The sequence below is a fragment of the Rhinatrema bivittatum genome, chromosome 2 (genome assembly GCF_901001135.1).
Source record: "Rhinatrema bivittatum chromosome 2, aRhiBiv1.1, whole genome shotgun sequence".
Classification (NCBI taxonomy): domain Eukaryota; kingdom Metazoa; phylum Chordata; class Amphibia; order Gymnophiona; family Rhinatrematidae; genus Rhinatrema; species Rhinatrema bivittatum.
The window spans coordinates 621,734,221-621,755,725 of NC_042616.1; the positions used below are offsets into that span (position 1 = coordinate 621,734,221).

General features: G+C 42.6%; 1 protein-coding gene across 4 annotated transcripts in view; it reads left to right on the top strand.

The window, feature by feature from the left end:
• Positions 1-21,505, top strand: part of MAPRE2 (microtubule associated protein RP/EB family member 2) — a 317,614-nt gene that overhangs the window by 63,200 nt on the left and 232,909 nt on the right. For 3 of the 4 annotated variants that reach the window (XM_029591235.1, XM_029591236.1, XM_029591237.1), the window contains exon 2: positions 3,728-3,788. The exons of the other annotated variant lie outside the window; for it this stretch is intronic. The gene's annotated coding sequence lies outside the window, so the exon portion shown is untranslated. The remainder of the gene's footprint in view (positions 1-3,727; positions 3,789-21,505) is intronic. 4 annotated transcript variants of the gene reach the window in all.

Sequence of the window (21,505 nt, forward strand, 5' to 3'; positions counted from 1 at the left end):
TTCAGCCTGATCTATCTCCAGTTTACCCAGACCTCAAACTCAGTCAGTACTACACAAAAAACACGTTTCAATTTTACTTACACCAGATAATTAGCAGGTGTAAAAATACACATGCAAGTTGGCAAATGTATGCGCATGTTGGCCTCGCCCTGGATCATCCCTAAACTGCCTCTTTTTTTTATGCATGCATATAGGTGCGCAAAAGTGAAAATTCACGTGTATATTCAACTTGTATAAACTACAGAATACGCGAGTAGAAGCTAGTTACATGTGTATGCTATTTTTTTATACGCGTAAAGTTTTAAAAATGTACCCCTTATTTTATTACTTTGAAGTTTTACTTACCTTAGGGCTTTGTCCACCCATCCCTAATATCCTAGTTTAAAGTCATCCATAGTAAGTTTGCCAGCCTTTTTTGGAAGACACTGCACTCCTTATTTGGCAGATAGACCCCATCTTTGCTCGGCAGTCCTTGGAAAATCATCTCATGGTCCAGGAAGCTGAAACACTCTGATGCCATTTACAGAGCCATTCATTCATTTCCAAAATGTGAGCTGCTCTGCCTTGGCCTTTATCCTTGACTGGGAGGATTGAGAAGTTGGCCTTTATCCTTGACTGGGAGGATTGAGAAGTTGGCCTTTATCCTTGACTGGAAAGATTGAGGACTATACCATCTGTACACCAGTTTGTTTTACCCTTTCTCCCAGGGCCATGAACCCACTTTAGATACTATACAAAATGTATCATTTAAGCCCATGTGGATACGCAGCATCAGATAATCATTGGGCTTGATAATTCTCAGAAGTAATTCTGCCTAATCCATTTGTCGAGAATGAATAATTCACTTCTTTCTTTTAATGTTAGGGTTAATTTTGTAGCTATTTGAGGCAGAGGCTTTCCAAAAATAACTATTAAATGAAAACTACAAATTGATTGTTAAAGCTTTGGTTGTGTTTGATTTTTGATCAACGGCTGCTTCAACCAACCTGCTTCAACCAACCTGATTTTCCCATTTCTGGATGTTCTGATACGAAGGTCACTAAGGGTTGGAGTCATTGCTAGATCTGTAATGCACAGTCATAGAGATATCTACAGAGACAGCTAGAGGGTGCTCTCAGTTACTCCAAAAGCTCCTTGAGTTCTACCCCCATCCTCCATTTGAAGGGAGAAAACTGGGTATAGCTTTAAAGAATGGTGGGCTGGATTTTAAAAGGGTTACGTGCATAAGTTATGCGCGTAACCCTCTTAAAAGGCCCCTGCGCGCCGCCGAGCCTATTTTGCATAGGCTCGGTGGCGCGCGCAAGTCCTCGGGGCTTTGCAAAGGGGTCGTGTCGGATGGGTGGCACGAATTTCAGGGCGGGAGGCGTGTCGGGGGCGTGGTCGAGGCCTCCGGACAAGCCCCCGGGTCAGGTGATGGCGCGCCAGCAGCCCGATGGCGCGTGCAGATTTACACCTGCTGACAAAGGTAGGGGGGTTTTAGATAGGGTCGGGGGGGGAGGGGAAGGTGAGGAGAGGTGGAAGGAAAGTTCCGTCCGAGGCCGCTCCGATTTCGGAGCGGCCTCGGAGGGAACAGGCAGCGCGCGCAGGTTGCACAAATGTGCACAAATGTGCACCCCCCTTGCGCGTGCCGACCCCGGATTTTCCGCGCGCATCTTATAAAATCCAGTGTACTTTTGTTCGCGCGCGCGTTGTTTTTGAAAATTTACCCCAAAGTGTTTATGTATTTAAACTATACATTTATATATGTATATAAATATGTTTGTATTTAGATATAACCATAATAAAAGGTACATGCTTTTATTCGAAGAAAATCTAAAATTGGAAGAACAAAAATATTGGGTCAAAAAGAGGAAAAACACCTAGAAATGATCAAAAGAGGAATCAATTGAGTCAAACAGAACAGTAGGTCTTTGATTAGCCTCCATATGGAAGCCTTTTTTGTTTCTAAATATCTCCAGAAATATAGTACAAGTTTTGATTTGCAAAAAAATTACTGGGTGAAAGGTTTCCTTTAAAAAAGAATATGAAAATGTTTTCCTATTTTAGATGCATAGAATTTATTGATTTCCCAAGAACATTACAATTTTCCTAAACCCTTGCACAACACAGGTTGATATTCTGAGTATTGCAGATAGTAGTGCTGCTATTTTAAAGTTTGCATTGTGAACTCCCTGTGTAATTTGAAAATCTTAGGAAGGGAATAGTTCATAGAACGGAAAATGTCATAATGCCTCTATATCGCTCCATGGTGAGACCACACCTTGAATACTGTGTACAATTCTGGTTGCCGCATCTCAAAAAAAATATAGTTGCGATGGAGAAGGTACAGAGAAGGGCAACCAAAATGATAAAGGGGATGGAACAGCTCCCCTATGAGGAAAGGCTGAAGAGGTTAGGGCTGTTCAGCTTGGAGAAGAGACGACTGAGGGGGGATATGATAGAGGTCTTTAAGATCATGAGAGGTCTTGAACGAGTAGATGTGACTCTGTTATTTCCACTTTCGAATAATAGAAGGACTAGGGGGCATTCCATGAAGTTAGCAAGTAGCACATTTAAGACTAATCGTAGAAAATTCTTTTTCACTCAATGCACAATAAAGCTCTGGAATTTGTTGCCAGAGGATGTGGTTAGTGCAGTTAGTGTAGCTGGGTTCAAAAAAGGATTGGATAAGTTCTTGGAGAAGTCCATTAATGGCTATTAATCAATTTTACTTGGGGAATAGCCACTGCTATTAATTGCATCAATAGCATGGGATCTTCTTAGTGTTTGGGTACTTGCCAGATTCTTGTGGCCTGGTTTTGGCCTCTGTTGGAAACCGGATGCTGGGCTTGATGGACCCTTGGTCTGACCCAGCATGGCAATTTCTTATGTTCTTATGCTATGGTAAAGTCCATGTTCTTATTCCCTGGAGTAGATTTGAGAGGTTTCTGGGATATGTTCCCAGGGAAAAAAATGGATCCTGTTTTTCAATATGGTGATCTGCTTCTTTGGACATCTGTTAATGCACCTTCCTTCTTGGCTTGGAATAGAATGATCAGAATCGGGGGGGGGGGGGGGGTTTGTAACCATGTAACCTTGGAGCCAATGTACTAAACCATGAATGGCTTTGAAAACCCAGTTTTGTACATAAGCAAGGCAAATATGTGTGATCACATTCGCAAAATTTTGCACACTGCCATTTTAACATGTAAAGTTTAGCATTCGTGAAGCTGTTCACAAAAAATAAAGCATACTAAATTGCTTGTGAATGAAAAAATCTTACAAATCAGTACATTAGTGATGGAAAGTGTAGTTAATTGTTTTTTTGTGATAACGTCTATATCTTTGCACAGCCTTAATTGCAATGAAAATGCTGTGAGATCCTCATTTCAAGAATATTGAAATGAGCTGGCACCGCACGAAAAACTTCTCACGGTGCCTGCTCATTTTGGTGAAAAATGTTTCCATTTGATACATTGGTCTCTAAGACTGTGATGAGGCGCCACTGTATAGAGCATGACACCTAGAAAGGCATTTAGAATCATAGGAGCCACATCTGATTGTTGTAGGAACAGACAAGACACTATGCTTTTGTGATGTTGGCTGAATTGAGGCATTGTGAGGAAAAGGCATTCTCTACTTTGGTTTGTACAGCCATGACTTTTGCATTGCTTGATATCTGAAATCAACAATGTCCATTCTTTTTAGTTGCTTAGCCAAATGTTTTTTTTCCCCCCTCCTATTTTAGTGTCAGATTGCTGCTAGAAGTATTTAATTCCTGCAAGCAGTGAGAAGGCTGGATGCTGGAGGTAAGCTTGCATTCACATAGGAGTATAAATTATTTGCTGCGAGGAATGTTTAAAGTAAAATCTAGCAAACCATGCTTCATCTTATTATGATATTACAGCATTTTAAAAAATTGACTTTGTGGGCAAAATCTTAGAATATTTAATAAAAAAAAAATATCCAAGCAACAGTCTAAAAATGTGAAAGAAATGACTAGACAGGATGTTTGGTAACAGTGCTGATATTTACAGATGTGTCTTGTCTTGGTATGCAATATGTGGAATGTAAATTTTCAGAATCCTAGATAGCAGATGCATGTTATTGTCAACAGCAGTAGCTACAGAACCAGTGATTAGGGCATATATCATGCAAAAGATGATTTATTTTAACTTCTTTTTTTTTTTTTTGGGTAGGCGGTGTGGCTTGAAAGTCTTTGATAACTATTTAGAAACAGAGATGCTAAAATAATATAATCTGGTTCCTCTATGGGACAGAGGCAGAGAAAACAAAACGATGAAAAGTTAGAGCTATAGTTACTATGGATATGCATTTTAATTGATGGCTGTACTCTTTTTGCCTTAAAACATGAGAAACTTCTAAATATTATGTATGGAATTTTTGTTTGTCATTTCCAAAGTGCAATTTAACAGTGCATATGTCTGAGGCATAAAATAAATGAACAATGATGCAGGTTTCAAGTTCTTAACCTATTTCTTATATATATATAAAAAAAAGGGATGATTTAGCACAAGTTTTGAAACTTGTGAAAATTATAATTGTCAAGGCTTCAGCTGTATCATGTGTTCATTATATGCCCACACATATTTCTCTGTAACCTATTTTAGAATCAGTGAAACAGATTTATTAAGGACTATCCCTGTTTTGGTATGGGGAACCAACCTTAAGTCTGACCTAAATGAGGGGCGGGTTCTTTTCCAGACCTGCTTTTATTTAGTTATATTATATTATATTATACTGATGTTAATTTGTACCATTACTTGTTTTTAAAGTTAATATAAGATCCCCTTTTGTTGAGGTCGCATAGGCATAGTCCATAACTTGCGTAATCAATGTTCTCTTGGTAGGCGAAAGAGAGCGCCAAAATTTTTCCTTTGTGGGCAAACAGGTTAGCCTGTTCTATGCAGAAGGGGGAAGGGGAGGGGGGAATCCGGTCTACCTCTCTGACTAATTGGAGACCTAAATACCTCATCTCCGCCCTTACCCATCTTAATGGGAACTCCCCCACCCACTGTCCTTTAACGTTTTTACTTAACTCCAGAGCTTCCGACTTATCAATGTTTATTTTTAAACCTGCAAAAGAGCCAAACAGGGTCTGGTGCCTCAGGACTGCCTCTAGGGACCGTTGAGAGGTGGTAAGGAAAACTAGAACATCTGCGAATGCAGAAACCTTAAATTCTTGGCCTCCCCAGGTAAAGCCCTCAATTGCTGGGTCTGCCTCAATCTTCCTAAGAAGTGGATCTATAGATAGTATATACAGGAGAGGGGACAACAGGCATCCCTGCCTAGTGCCCCTATACAAGCAAAAGTCTTCGGACACATGTCCATTAGCTACTATCGCGGATTTGGGTTGGTGATATAATAGAGATATATTACGTATAATGTCCCCTTGGAAGCCATATCTAGAGAGCACAGAGAAGAGGTAGTCCCAGGAAACTCTGTTGAAAGCTTTTTCCGAATCAAAGCTAACTATCATCGCTGCTGTCCCCCTCATCTGACAGTCCTTCATAGCTATTAATAATTTGGACAGATTCGTGCTGATGGAACGTCCCTTAACAAAGCCCACTTGATTATTCGTTATGATAGAGGGAATTACAGTACTCAGTCGGTCCGCCAGAATTTTTGCAAATATTTTGGTTTCAAAATTAAGCAGTGATATCGGCCTATACGATGCTGGGGAGGACAAATCTTTTCCAGGTTTCTCCAAGACGGTAATATAGGCTTTAGTGGCCCCCTCAGGAAAAGTCCCCTTCCTCTGGACCTCTTGAAAGTACGCTAAAAGGTCCCCGGTCACCTGATTGAATAAACTTTTGTAATATTCCGCACTCAGCCCATCAGGGCCTGGGGCCTTATTAGCTTTACTGCTGTTTATAATCCCCCGTATTTCCTCAAGCTCTATGGGCTTATTAAGGCTCTCAATTTGAGCGGGTGTCAACCTTGGGATGGGAAGCCCCTGAAAAGTCGTCCTCCTGCATAGATCCGCCAGTCCTATCTTCCGTATAAAGTTGCTCATAGAACTTACGGAACTCAGCACATATCTCTGCCCCTTCCTGCAGAGGGAAGGGGTAGGGGATAAGGACGGGGGGGGGGGGGGAGTTGGGAAAGGTTCGTATAATAGTACCTGGATCTTGAAGTTGCATAAGATAACAAAATGTTCAATAAAGAAATGAATGAAAAAAAAAAAGTAATATAAGATTCAGATTTTTTAAAATTGTATTTTATGGTCATTTTAATTTTTGCAGTGTATCTTATAGTTTATTTTAAATTGGCTTAATTAGACTGAAATTTTTTATGTATATTATACAACCACTATATACATCATCTTGATTGCTCGTCAGACAGATGATATATAAATTAGATAAATAAAAATAGTTTTGAAATTTCACATTTTCTAACTTGCACATGAATTGGTTCATAACAGGTTGAGAAATGTTCTAGAGGTGAACAGAAAAGATTTGCAGTGGGCTTGTTCTTTCCTTGGAGAGATGTTTCTTAGTTGATTGTAATTTATTTATTTATTTATTTGAGGTTCTTTATATACCGACATTCGTTTAGTAACATCATGTCGTGTACATGGCTCAGAGCATCAAGAGGCATGTCAGTGGTCTTTACTCCCAGCCCTCAAGAGCTGCCAATAGGTCGGGATTTCAGAATATCCCTGATGAATATGCATGAGATGGATTTTCATGCATCTGCCTCCATTGTATGCAAATCTATCTACCTGTTGGTGGCCCCCAAGGACTGAGAGCAAACACCACTGAACTAGACGCTAATGTTTTATGATTTCATCGAGACCCTGATGATACTCAGATTTACATGACTGTATTATTTGACAACAGTGCTCCCAACTCAGTCCTGGTGCCTTGCCCGCTGACTGCAAAGGACTGGATGCGAGACATTTAGAGGTCCATATTCTGTACACCATCTAGCGGACAAGTTATCCTGCTAAAGTTAGCGGGATAACTGGTCCCCAATATTCAACATCCTGCTGAATATACTCGCCTAAAATTATCCAGCTACATGTTGCCAAATAACCTAAACACCTAACTGGCTATGTTTGAATATAACCGGTTAGCTTTTTAATTTATCCAGCCATGTGTGACCAGATAAGTTGCTACTTAATTGGATATCTTCAAAGATATCTGGTTAATGGTACTGTAGAGTAAACAAAAAAAAAATCTAAAGGGGTCTGTGGCCCATTTCCTTTCCCCTTCCCTCAAATTTCATATAATGCCTTGCTGGACCAGGCAGCCCCCCCCCCCAACCTCTCCTAAGTTTGAAAATATGTTCCGGGGTCCGCAAGTCGCGGGCCCCCACCTCCTCCTTCAGTTCTGTTTAAATATTAAATTGGGACTAGGGCTCTTCTCCCCCCCCCCCCCCCCCCAGCCTGGATCCTAAAACCCCCTGAGCAAACGTAAGAGAATAGATGCCAAAGAATGTCTCTTTCAGAATCTCTAATGGCTGGAGAGGTCTTAAAATAATAAAACCGCCAGACTCAGGCAGAGTTTCGCCACTCGCCAGTGGCTGCCTCAGGGGCTTATGAGAGTATAACCAAATTACGAACGAATATAAAAATTGTTCTTGTATGGTATGAATGATCAAATGCGATCCTGTGGCACAACCATACCATGTATTTCCACGAGAGGAGATGGTCTTTGCCGACCTGAAGCGCACACGTATGAGGCACCATTGAGTGCATGGAGCCATCAAGTGTTTATCTGCTACTTGTTTCAGGATAAGATATGGTTGTGTCGCAGGATCGCATTCAATCATTCATACCATACAAGAACCATTTTTATATTCGTTCGTAATTTGGTTATACTCTCATAAGCCCCTGAGGTAGCCACTGGCGAGTGGCGAAACTCGGCCTGAGTCGGGCGGTTTTATTATTTTAACTTGTCTCCAGCCATTAAAGACTTTGAAAGACATTCTTTGGCATCTACTCTCTTATGTTTGCTCATGGCTTTTCTAGATTGCCTACCTTGTTGTTTTTTGGGCCCGTTCCTAAAACTCCCTGCCAGGAACCCTCCGTGCTCAGTGCTGGAAGCATAAACTGCAGGTAGTTTATCCTTCCAATGCTGCTCCACTGGAATCCCTAGAAGCGGTTAAGTGTCACCCTCTGCTCCCAGCAGGGGTTTTAGTGCTGGAGGCGTGGGTTGGCAGCCCAGAACGTAGACACCATGGATGGTTTGGGGTCCGGGAGGCCAACCCAATTGTAATATTTAAACAGAACAGGGGAGGGGAATATGGGAGGGGGTGAATGGAAGGAATTGGGCTACAGGATCCTTTTAGGTCCTTTTACTTAATTGAATATCTTTGAAGATCCAGGTAAGTAGCAAGTTATCCGGCAAACCACAGCCTCTTTACCGGTTTGATTTTAACCTTTATGAGTTATTCGTCTGAGTGGTTTTGAATATTGGCCCCTTAGTTTAGAATAGATGGTAATGAGATGTGGGTGAGGGGAGAGAAGTAACTGACAGGATTCATATGGTCTGACAACTTGAATGGGGAGTGTAGGCCTACACTGGAGGATTTAAGCCTTCTCAGCAGGGAGGAACTACAAAGAAGGTTACATTCCTCTGTTTTGCCTTTTCTTTTGGGGATTACTCTGGAAGTCGTATAACAGGCTATGTTGAAATTGGAGAGGTGGTGGATGGAAGAACTAGAACTGTTTTCTAAGGGAGACTCCAAGGTTACCTGTAGGTAACAAGTAGCTAAAGACAATGTTAAAAGTGGTGAAGCTCGGAAAGAGCACATTAAAACCCCAGATTTTTTCTTTGCTATGTGATAATATTGTCTTTTTTTTTTTCCTTCCAAAGTAGCAAAACTGGAAAATGAAGCTGAGTTTCATAGTTTTCCCAAATCCCTACTTATTTCAGCAAGGGAAATATTTAGTGTTTATGAGAAATCTTAGCCTTCTCTGAAGAAGTCATGCCACCTATAATTAAAATGTATTATCCCCAGTGGCCAAGCACCACAGTAAAGATCAAGGTGGGTTGGGGGAGGGACAGAAAATGATGGATAGCCTGGAGCTGACCCAACTTCTGGTGTCGTCCATGGAGAGAGGGTTCAGCATGGCTCGCCTTCTGGAGACACTTTCATTGAAGTCTGACAAGGAGCTGATACTGAGAACTTTATTTATCTATCTATCTTTTTTTAGAGAGCTAGTATTTTCCTTGGATGCCACATATGGATATTTCCTTGTGTCATGTGGCTCAAGCAACATCTAAGATATGACTAGCCTTATCCCATAAGCAGGGCCAGTGCAACATTATTAGGTGCCCTAAACTAACTTTCAGTCTTGTGCCCTTTCCCTTCCACGTTTGCCTATCAGCGGTAGCTCTGGCACAGCATCTCCTTCTTTCACTCCACCTCTCACTGTCCTCTAGGGATGTGCAGAGGGGCGCCTTATGTCGCATTCGTGATTCGGATTCGTCGGGGAGAAAATGTGTTGCATTCGGCCGTATGGCACCCCGATGCGTTAATACGGCGAATTCTATTCATGTCCCGATTAAAATTAACTACAACCCCCCACCCTCCTGACCCCCCCCCCCCCCAAGACTTACCAAAACTCCCTGGTGGTCCAACGGGGAGTCCGGAAGCCATCCCCTGCACTCTCACACCCTCTGTGCCGGTTTCATCATGGCGCCGATAGCCTGTGTCACAGGAGCTACCGGTGCCATTGGTCAGCCCCTGTCACATGGTAGGAGCACAAGATGGCGCCGGTGACCATGTGACAGGGGCTGACCAATGGCACCGGTAGCTCCTGTGACACAGGCTATCGGCGCCATGATGAAACCGGCACAGAGGGTGTGAGAGTGCAGGGGATGGCTTCCGGACTCCCCGTTGGACCACCAGGGAGTTTTGGTAAGTCTTGGGGGGGGGGGGGGTGTCAGGAGGGTGGGGGGTTGTAGTTAATTTTAATCGGGACATGAATAGAATTCGCCGTATTAACGCATCGGGGTCAGCTCCTGTCACATGGTCAGCCCCTGTCACATGGTCACCGGCGCCATCTTGTGCTCCTACCATGTGACAGGGGCTGACCAATGGCACCGGTAGCCCCTATGACAAAGGCTATCGGCCCGTGATGAAACCGGCACCGAGGTTGTGAGTGCAGGGGATGGCTCCCGGACCCCCCGCTGGACCACCAGGGAGTTTTGGTAAGTCTTGGGGGGTTCAGGAGGGTGGGGGTTTTGTTTAAATTTTTATTTAGGTGACCGTAATATTCGGCGAATTTTCGTGGGGAATCGGTATACGTTTTGCTTCCCCCACGAATACTATGAATAGTGCAGTATACGTTGCGGATCGCCAATACAGCGAAAACGAATGCACACCCCTACTGTCCTCTCACCCTGCATCACTTTGCCCTCTCTTTTGCCCTCTAATCACAGTACCCAGCACTAGCATAACCTCCATCTCCCCACAGCATCCTCCTATTCTTCCTCTACACTTCCTGTTCAGCATACCAGCATAACCCTAATTTATTTCCCTGTTTTCACATCCTCGCTCTCTTTGTTCCATGTCTGCCCAGAATCCTCTCGTGCCCCACCCCCACCCCCACCTCACTTACCCAGCACCCTTGGGCGGATTGTAGGAAAATATCAGCCAGGGTAATCTTTTCAAAACAGGCCCATGTGATTCAATGACTCTCAAAAGCACAGCAAGCTAACCCTTGAGAGATACATTATGTGACCTGGAACACATACGCCTCAACTGTCAGACTTAAACCAAAAAATCTTCAACACAAATGTCACTTTTGTTTGCTGTATAACCATGAAGCACAGCACATTCTAGACCAAGCATGAGTAAATTTGGTTGAGCCCCCATCCTCCAAGTCTGGTTACATCTCTCCTGGTTTCCAGGCATGGTGTTAAACCAATCAGCTCTTCAATCAGTTGCCAAGTAGTGAGACAACCTCTCTCTCTCACTCACACTCTCTCTCTCTCTCTCTCTCTCTCTCTCTCTCTCTCTCTCTCTCTCTCTCTCATGCACGAAACATAGATACCCTCTCATACACTTGCAGGATCTCTCACATACACACAGCCTCTCTCTCTCATACACACACACCCTCCAAACTCCCCTTTCTCCTGGGTCTTGTCTTCAGCTGTCATGGGATGGCCGCTCTGTCCTCACTGCAGGATGGGAGGTGGGAGGAGGCCATTGCTTTTAGAAGCCCTGCAACTACGCTACAGCTGCTGTCTTGGGGCTCTGCTATTCCTGATTGGGGGGAGGGGGGGCTCCGTGCAGGCGTTCAGGCCTTGGCGAGTTGCTCACCATCGTGGCCCTGCTGAGCTTTTCTTTCCCACCAAGCCTTTTTTCAGGCCATGGCAGGTTGGACTCCATTGCGGTCCCACTGAGCCCTGCTTCCCCATTGATACTTTCTTCGGGCTGTGGCCCCGCCGAGTTCTTCTTCCCTTCTGATCTTTTTATTGGGCGACGCTGGTCCCTCTTCTTTATTTTGGCCGCAGGTGATATGAGCAGGAGCTTAAAAAAAATCATGTAACATGATCCCCCGATAGGCCAAGCCGCCCCTGAGCACCCTCTGTCCACTGCTCTCCTCCGCACCCAGCTTCCTCTCTGTCACCACACCCACATTTATCCAGCATCCGTTCCCTTGACTCTTGTGGGGTGTGACTTAAAAGTAGGTAGGTGGCACCTGGAGATTTCCAGGAATTCTGCAGCCCCCCGGGCCAAAAAAAGAACCGGCCCTGGCCTGAAGCTGTGTTATCACCTGGAGTGGCGTCCTTCTTTGAAATCCTCTGCAAGTGTCTGTTTACGTTGCAGGAAAACAATATATTTTTTGCTATCTGATCAACTAGAGGCTCTTCTGGACAGTGCTGGATGCAGAACCTTCTGCTAGAACCATTGAAAGTTCCTAGTTATCATAGGGAGAGGAGAGAAGCCTTACTTAGCTTATTGTGTATGTAATCTTGGTAGCTGGGGTGCTTATTTTCCTGTATTATGCTGATATTTAGTTATTTGAGAATTGATCTGCCCCCCCCTGTTTGAGGACTTGATAAATGTTTGATGGTATTTCTAGTACTTGCACAATATTTGTCATATGCTCTGAGATGCAATGAAATATTTTTGTTTGTACGAGAAATGTATGTTTTCTAAAGCAAATTTTAAAATATAAATAGATGATCAGGAGATTTTGCTGTGAAAATAATTATAAAACAGTAGGACAAAAGAAATTTTAAAAATTCTATCCCTGGAGCTTTATAATGAACCTATTATTAGATATAAAGCAACACAAAGAAAGCATTAAAAAAAAAAATATTGAGTTAAGTCCACCAGATGGCAATCTTTAAAAAGCCTCTGATAAGAAAATAGACTTGGCTGTATATGACTGGCCTGGGCACAGGAATGCTGCAATTACATCCCTTCATATGCTTTCCTAGGGCTTACAATAATCGGGCATTTTGATTTAGTGAGCCTTGGAGCCCAGTACTGAAGAATCCCTCTACCTGCCGGTAGCTGCAACAGCACAGTGGTTGCTTCAGTTTTCAGATCTGAATTTCTATGGAAACTATTGTGCTGTTGTGGTTTCTGACCAGAGTAGGAAGTCTGCATTGCATTGCTTATGGTAAGCCCTAAAAAATAAATAAATTTTTATAATGATAAATACAAAAATGCAAAAACTCTAAATATTTTTCCAGCCCTATTAAGGCTGTATTTCTTCAATTATTTCATATCTAAACAACCATAAGTAGGATCAGTTCTGTGTTTGTGTGGAGATATATACTATATCTATATAGAGTGATAATACATAATAATGTAGGGCCTAGTAGTAAGGTCGGTATCGTAGAGGAAGGTATCAACTGTCATAGCACCCCCTCTAGAGGATGTCATGATGGTTTGTTCTGCTTGCATAAAATCAAGTGACTCCTAGGAGTTTGAATTTGCTTTAGAAGAGGAGTGTTTCTTTTTAGTTCTCGAGTTTTTCAGTGACAATCCCAAAGCCTTGGCCGAAGAGTCTTTAGTGAGAGGATTGGTGATAATATCTCTAGTGATGTTTGCAGTTAAGTATCCTGTGATATTTTTGTTTGGGAGGAAGTTTCATCCACCTTTCATGCGCACCAAGAAAGGAGTAAGAGAAGACAATTTGGAGAGATCCTGGTTATCACTTAGCCAAGTGAATCCCTTGTTCATCTGGCAAATTTGGAGGAAGAAGGAAAAAGAATACCCATCACAGTATCCACCGGAGAAAGAGGAAGTAAGGAGAAGAGAGTGGTGCCCATAAAGTGTTTAACCACTACAGATACCTATCCGGTATACAGAGGAGAATTAAGGAGGTACTTAATCGGTGCAACAGAAGGAGAAGAAGGGAGAAGTGGAATAATTCAAGATCAAAAATTTGGTCCCAGGTATTTATAAAGGGATTTAAGGGGGTCATTTTCTAATGGGCTCGCACGCGAAAAGGGACTTTTCGCACGCGATAGCTAAATCGGGGTGGCATCGGCACCGGAAGAGGAGGAGTCGGGGCGGAAACGGCGGAAACATCGCTGGCTGCAAAAAGGCAAGAACCCTTATCGCTGCCAGTAGCGCGCCCAATAGCACCACCTTTTTACGGTGGCGCTATTGGGTGCGAAAGCCGGCAGCAGTCGCACCGCGGAGGTGCGATTGCTGCCGGCTTTCGCAAGCCCGCCCCCGTTAGTGCCAGGATTCACTATTCTCTGTGAGAATCCAGGCCTAAGTTAGAAAGAGGATCCTGTGTTTTACAGTAACAAAGGGAGGCTTCACATTCTAGCAAAGAATAAAGAAGGGACTCTGAGTGTTGGATCAAAGGATCCCAGAACCACAGATTCACAAATAGACTATTTGGACTTAACTTATACATAGTAACATAGTAATGACAGCGGATAAAGACCAAATGGTCCACTCAGTGTTCCCAGCAAGTTGCTTATGGTAGTAATTGCCACTACGTGCAGGTTTCCCCGAAGCAGAAATATTAGACTATCCCTTTCTTCAAGCCTTTAGGGAGACTTAAACTAAGTGCCATTTTATATGTTTGAACTGCTTCATCAGTAAAGTTGTGTTGGAAGACCAGTTTTGTGTACAGTTTAGGTTTTTTGGTACGCATTAAAAGAAATTCTAACTAATGTCCAGAGCCCAGGATGTTACCTTCTCTCCATTTTATGTAGATCTGAGGCTACACAGTGAGTAATTTGAGAAAAGCACTTATATCCAGTTCAAGGATTAAACTAACATAGTAGATGATGGTAAATAAGGGCCAGTTGATCCATCCAATCTGCCAAGTTGTTCCCCTTTACACTGATCTAGCTAAGGATATATCTCATCTATCAGCAGCACAAACTTGATTTCTTGCAGGACATCTGTCCTTATCCAAGTCTTTTATGTTTTCTTTCCTTAGTCCTCTACCATTCTGGGTAGATGAACGTGTAAGTTCCATTCTTAAACAAACATCAGGTCTCTCCTTTTGGCTCCTGTTTCTTTACTCAACTTCTTGGACCCTAAAAGTTACCATGGGCCTCTATATCTGCCCCAGGCATACTTAAATTCTATTTCAGCACTAATGTCCACCTGCCCCTTAGTTAAGCTGTTTCACATATCTAGCACACTCTCAGTAAAATAGTATTTCCTCATTTTCATTTGAGTTTCCCTTCAATTTTATATCATAATCCCTTCTTCATTAATGTATTTTTCTATGGAAAATTGCACCTTCCTGTACTTTATTGAAGCTTGCTAAATATTTGAATGTTTCTCTCATATCCCTGCCTTTATTTTCTTTTTCTTTAGCACAGGGGGTCCCTAAACTATGGCTTGTGGAGCTTATTTTTCTGGCCTGCCATACTTTTCCTTCTAGTGGCTGAATCTGGTCCACGGAGGAAGATTGTTTGCTTTTGGTTTTGTTTTCACACGTATCAGTGGCAGAGAATCTGGCAGGGATTCCCAGGCCTGGTTAGCAGAGAAGATGGCTGAGGTGGAAGGGGGTAAGTGAAGGTGAAGATGAGAAGGTCTAGTGGAAAAGCAGGGGATGAAAGCAGGGAGTGAGAGAGGATGGGAGGCAGTGAAAGTAGTGAGTGGGAAAGGTAGGAGTTGAGAAAGGGGGGGAGTGAGAGAGAGGAAGAAGAGGAGTTAAAGGACATAGGAAGGGCAAACGTTGAATGGGCCTCACACACACGGCTGTATACCTCCCCCCCCCCCCCCCCCCAAACCCACTGAGGGCAGATTTAAGGGAAATGGGAAGGTAGGGGGCAGGGTTCCACAGGGTATGATAAGTTTGCTAACTTCTGAGAAATCTTGCTATCTGCTACACTCTGGGGAACCCCATCCCTTCCCTCTAGGCTTCCCCTTCCTCTCTTCTCCCTTCCTCTCTGGTTTCCCAGCATTTTAAATAATCAAAAGGCCAGACATGTCATTCCTTGCACAGCAGACTTCACGGGGGGGACGATACCCTTCCTACACCCACCCTGGTCCTCTTGCTGATTTGAAATGTCCTGTGCCTCCCCTTCTTTTGAAAAGTTTGGGATCCCTGCTCTAGTGAGTACACTTGCAGTACTTCTAAACTACTCCTGCAGGGTTTCTGTTGAAGGCCCTGTATCATTTTGATTAGCCACTTTCTGAACTGTTATCATCTTCATGTTTTCACGACATGATCTCCAGAACTGAACACTGTATTTAAAGCTTTTTAATTGTTTTTTTTTTAACAAGCCTGTTATTTATTTATTTATCTATTTATTTATCTATTTCTTTATTTACTTACTCACTTACTTACTTATTGTGAGTGCATCCTAAAATTGATTTTGTCAGTTTTAATGCACAGGTTCCTCAATATTGCGTATAACTCTTCAAATGATATGTCTGACAAATACAAACTGACAGGTCAGTAATGGAAAATATTGACTCTACAGGAGAAAATGCCCAAAACCAACAGATAAGGGCAAGAGTTTCTTCCAGGCTGTTCCAATCTGAGGGGGAATATTTTTCCGTTTTCAAGCTGTTGTGACAAGTATACATTTCCTGTATATCACAGTGAAAAATGTAAGAAATAAGTTTGAATAAGACAACCATTACCTGGTATATGAATCTTGTCTGACTTTGTATCACTCTATTGAATGGGTGATAATTTCTGTTATCAATTATCATTCACTGACAATTTACAGTTAAATCTGCTTTCCCTTCAAAACAACAACAAAAAAAAGAACATAAGACTTGCCATATTGGGTCAGACTAAAGGTCCGTTAAGCCCAGTATCCTTTTCCATCAGTGGCCAAACCCGATCATAAGTACTTGGGCAGGATCCCAAGGGGTAGACGTTTTCCAAGCAGCTTATCCCAAGAATAAGCAGTGGATTTCTCCAACTCCAGGAACTTAATAATGGTTTATGGACTTTTCCTTCAGGAACTTTTCCAAATTGTTTTTAATCCCAGCTACACTAACGGTTTTCACCACATTCTCTTATTAATTGTAAATGTATTACCTTTTAACTTCATTGTTTGTCCCCTGATCTTTGTACTTTTTGAAAGTGTAAACAACTGATTAACATTTACTCGTTCCATTCCACTCATTATTTTATAAACCTCTGTCATATCTCCCCTGAACCATAAGACGGTATGGTTTGATATCACGAACAGGATTCAGAGAAGTCACAAAAAGACTCAAGTTTTGGATTTCACAAATATGGACTTCGTTAAAATGGGGGAAGTATCTGGAAGAAGAACTGGTAGAAAATAGGTGAAGTGGAACAAAAGTGGGCAAAATTAAAAAGAAAAAGATCTGGTTCTAAAAGGACAAGGCTGACATCCTTTCCAACTAGGGTCATAAAATGAAACTCCAGGGGGGATGACTTAGAACCAATATCAGGAAATATTTCTTCATGGATTCCAGACAGTGGTGGATGCTTGGACTACCCTTCTGGAGGAGGTGGCGAAGAAGAAAACAGTCAATGAATTCAAAGGGGCATCAGATAAACACTGTGGATCCCTAAAGGCTAGAGGACAGAAAAAAAGATGATGGTGCATGGAGGTAACCTGCACGGAGCGGCAGTTATTACTCTTAACAGAAGGCATGGAGATTACTATTCTCAATCAATAGCCTTGATGCTTTTGATGCAACTAAAGCATTGCCCTCTGCTTTGATGACAGGGGGTAGGAGAGGAGAAAGGGGAACTGGATACCGATAACAATCAACATGAACCCTGACTTTTATGGTCTGTGGTACTGAAGTGCAGACATAAAGGAAAAAGCACAAGACAGCTTCTACGGCCAAGTCCCAAAACAAAGAACATCAAGCAGCATTGTCTGAATTATCAGAAAGGCTCCTCATACAGTAAAAATATTGCTAGCAGTAATTTATGGGTTTGACAGTTGCTTGATTTTGATTGTAAATATTACTACGCTTATCATAAGGCTTGGGGGTAACTGCAGGTAGTGGCAGTTACTACCATTGAGATAAATATGGGAGTATACTACTATAAGACGCTTTCTGGGCAGACTGGATAGGCCATCTGGTCCTTTTCTGCCATCATTACTATGTTACTATATTCTCTAAGCTGAAGTGTTCTGACCTCTTTAGCCTTTCCTTATAGGGGATTCATTCCATCCCCTTTATCATTTTGGTCACCCTTCTCTGTACCTTTTCTAATTCTGCTATATCTTTTTTGAGTTGTGATGACTAGAACTACATACATTACTCAAGATGAGGTTGCACCATGGAGAGACACAGACATTATGATATTCTCTGTTTTATTCTCCATTCTTTTCCTAATAATCCCTAGCATTCTATTTACTTTCTTGGCTACTGCTGCTGCACACTGAGCAGAAGATTTCAACATATCAACGATGATACCTAGATCCTTTCCCTGAATGGTGACTCCTAATGTGGAACCTTGCATTGTGTACCTATAATTTGGGTTACTCTTCCCTAAGTGCATCACTTTGCAATTGTCCACATTAAATTTCATTTGCCATTTGCATGCCCAGTCTCCCAGTTTTGCAAGGTCCTCTTGCAATTTCACACAGTCCTCTTGTGATTTAACAATTTTGAATACAGCAGCAAATTTGATCACCTCACTTATTTCCATTTCAAGGTTGTTTATAAATATATTAAAAAGCAGTGGTCCTAGAACAGATTCCTGGGCACTCCACTATTCACCTTTCTCTATTGGAAAATTTACTATTTACCCTACTCTGTTTTCTATCTTTTAACCAGTTGGCAATCCACAATAGAATGCTGCCCCCTATCCCATGACATTTTAATTTCCTAAGAAGTCTCTCATGAGGGACTTTGTCAAATGTTTTCTGGAAATTCAGATATACTATATCAACTGGTTCACCTTTATCCACATATTTATTTACGATCTCAAAAATAAAAGTAACAGATTGGTGAGGCAAGACTTTCTTTGGCTAAATCCATGTTGACTTTGTCCCATTAAACTATTCCAATCTATATGTTCAGCACTTTTGTTCTTTATGATGGTTTCTACTATTTTGCATGGCAAAGACTTCAGACTCACTTGTCTGTAGTTTGCTGGATCACCCCTTGATGCCTTTTTAAAAATTGACATTACTTTGGCAACCTTCCAGTCTTCAGGTACCATAGACTGTTTTAATTAAAGTTTACAAATTTCCAATAATAGTTCTGCAATTTCATTTCTCAGTTCTTTCAGCACTCTGGGATGTATGCAATCTGGTCCAGGTGATTTGCTACTCTTTAGTTTGTCAACTTACCCTAGTACGTCTTTGAGGTTCACTGAGATTTCGTTCAGTTCCTCTGAATCATCACCTTTGAATATAATTTCTGGCATGAGTATCTCTTTTACATCTTTCTCAAAACAAGGAATAGTCTCTCTGCTATTGCTTTGTCATCCTTAAGTGCCCCTTTTACCCCTTGATCATCTAATGGTCCAACTGACTCCCTCACGGGCTTTTTACCTCAAATGTACCTGAAAACGTTTTTATTATGAGATTTTGCTTCCATGGCAAGCTTCTTTTCAATTTCTTTCTTTGCCTTCCTTATCAATGCTTTGCATCTAACTTGCCAGTCCTTATGCTGTTTCCTGTTTTTCTTCATTCAGATCCCTTTTTCATTTCTTGAGAAATGTTCTTTAGGTATTATAGCCTCTCTCACCTCACCTTTTAACAATTCCGGTAGTTGCTTTTTCAAATGCGTGGAATACATCTGGTCTGCCTGTCCTTTCAAATCTTTTTCTCTTTGGTATATTTGGTAAAATAAATTTCAATTGTTTGTGAAAGAAATCTGTAAAAATAATTTTCTGTTTACAAAATTTAGCTTTTTTGAAAATTAACTGGTTTAAAAACACATTTTAAATTCATTTCAAAACAAGATTCTGACTAATTTTGTCAATTTTAGAACTTTGTCATCCACTCAGGTTTCGAGGCTCTCAGTGCTTTGATGTAGATCAGTGATCCCCAACCTATTGCTCTAAAGCAATATGTCGACTCTCCTTCCCCATGCCCCTTCCCCCACCCCCAAACCTCCAGAGATGCCATAGGCCTTGGTGAATAATATATAAAAATTCTTATTTTTAGATTTAAAAATGAAATCTCAGGGGAGGGGTAGAGTCAAGATGGGCTGCTGACTGTGCTCCTGCTGAGCACTGCTGAAGTTTTCTTGCCCAAGATATCTGACCGGCTCCAATATGGTGAAGGGGAAATGGAGAATTTATACCAGCAAATCTATTGCCCTAGTGATAGGGCCCATTTACTTATTTGTCCAGTGGTTTGGAGAGGAATCTGAAGTCCAGGGGACACGATAAGTGAAGGTAGTCTCTCCAGTTCTTGAGTCTTCGCTGAGCACACCCTACCTCAGCCGCCGAAGGCTTCCAAGTTGCTTTTCCCAAGCAGGTGCCAGCCCTCATGATTAATCCAGGTCTTGGAGCAAGAGAATCCCCGGGCGAGGTAACAACAAGAGGAGTGCCTATGCTTGCGGATGTATGGGAGTTTATGGAGTCTGGTATGAGTGGCTAATCCCAGAGCTAGAAGGTTTTGGGGAACAACATTCCATCAAGGAAGCTGGGAGTCAAGTCTATGAGACTGACCTACCTTTGGACCTGGATGGTGAGGTGATACCAGTGCCAGGAATTGCAACAGTGACAGCTGAGGTACTACAGAGATTTGCATTGCGAGAGATCCAGAGAATGTACCCACAAATTGAAGCTTCAGTTTCAGGTTGCATAAACCAGCTATGTTCTTTCTCTGGTACTATCCTAAAGCTCCAGCATAATGAAATTAAAACTGGATCTAATGTTTCTCTTTTGGAAGGGTTGGAGGCTAAAGTTTTTCCCTCCAGAATTCTGATATGCCTTTAACTAAATACAATATTATGCTTAAGAATAAGCTGGAGTTTTGAAGAATGAAAGCAGGACAAGGAACTTATGTTTTGTGAACTGGTGACTCCAACAGAAATGCTGAAAAAAGTTTTTATTTATGTATTAAGTAGGTCTGGGGAGGCTATACTATGTTTCTTAAAGCTGCTTATATACCTCCTTTGAGCAGAAAGAAAATTAAGGTGAAGGGAATCTATATACTTTGACATCCTTTGTTAGTTTGGATTTTGTACCAGTTCATTGTGAGGTAGATTTTAAAAGCCCGGCATGTGCATTAAATAAGGGATGCATGAATAAGTCGGGCTTGTGCGTGCCGAGCAGATTTTAAAAGCTGCCCAGATATGCGCTCTTCTCCCATAGCTCGCACATCTTCAGACTTCAAAAAAGGATGCGAGTCAGAGATGTGCGCATAAATACTTAAGTGCGCCAAGGTCCCTTGACATGTAACTTTACTTCTGCTATGGATGATGTGCAAAACGTGTTATGGGTCCCAGCCGCCGCAGGCCACGGCTGGTCCATCCTAACTCCTCCAATGCGAGCTGGCGCTCCCCCCTGTCGGCAAGGCCCACTCTGGGGGCCTGCCGACCGCGGCCTCCCACGCGGCTCTAAACGCCGCCATCTTGCTTCCTGCGGAGCTCTCCCTAGGTGCGTGTGCGGGAGGCTCCAATGGATGACGTCAAGACTGAGGGGTATTTAAACCCTGCCTCAGTCTCCAGTTCCTTGCCTTAGCAACAGGTTGTATCCTCAGAGTGCTAGTTGCTGCTTCCTGACATCTTCTGATTCCTGCCTGTAGTTCCTGATTCCAGTCCTGATCCTGCTCTGCTCCAGTCCGTGCTCCTGTGGTCCTGTCCCGGTGTTCCAGTTCCTGTTTTCCTGCCCACACCTAGTGATCCTGCCTCCGTTCTCTCCTCGTCCTCCAGTTTGTGTTCTTCTCGGCTTGATCTCCTGGTTCTGACTTCATCTCATCCCTCGTTCATGCTTGTCTGCTGCTCGTCTCGATCCCTGGCCTGGTTCTCTCGTCTTCGTCTGCTTGCTGCCTGCCCCGGATCTTTGGTTTGGACTCTCGTTCTGCACCTCTGCTTGCCAGCCCTGACCCAGACTCCTGACCTCGCCTTCTTCACCGTCACTTCTGTTGTGTCGAGGCGACCCACACCTAAGACCTGCTGGCCCCGGCACCCAAGGGCTCAGCCT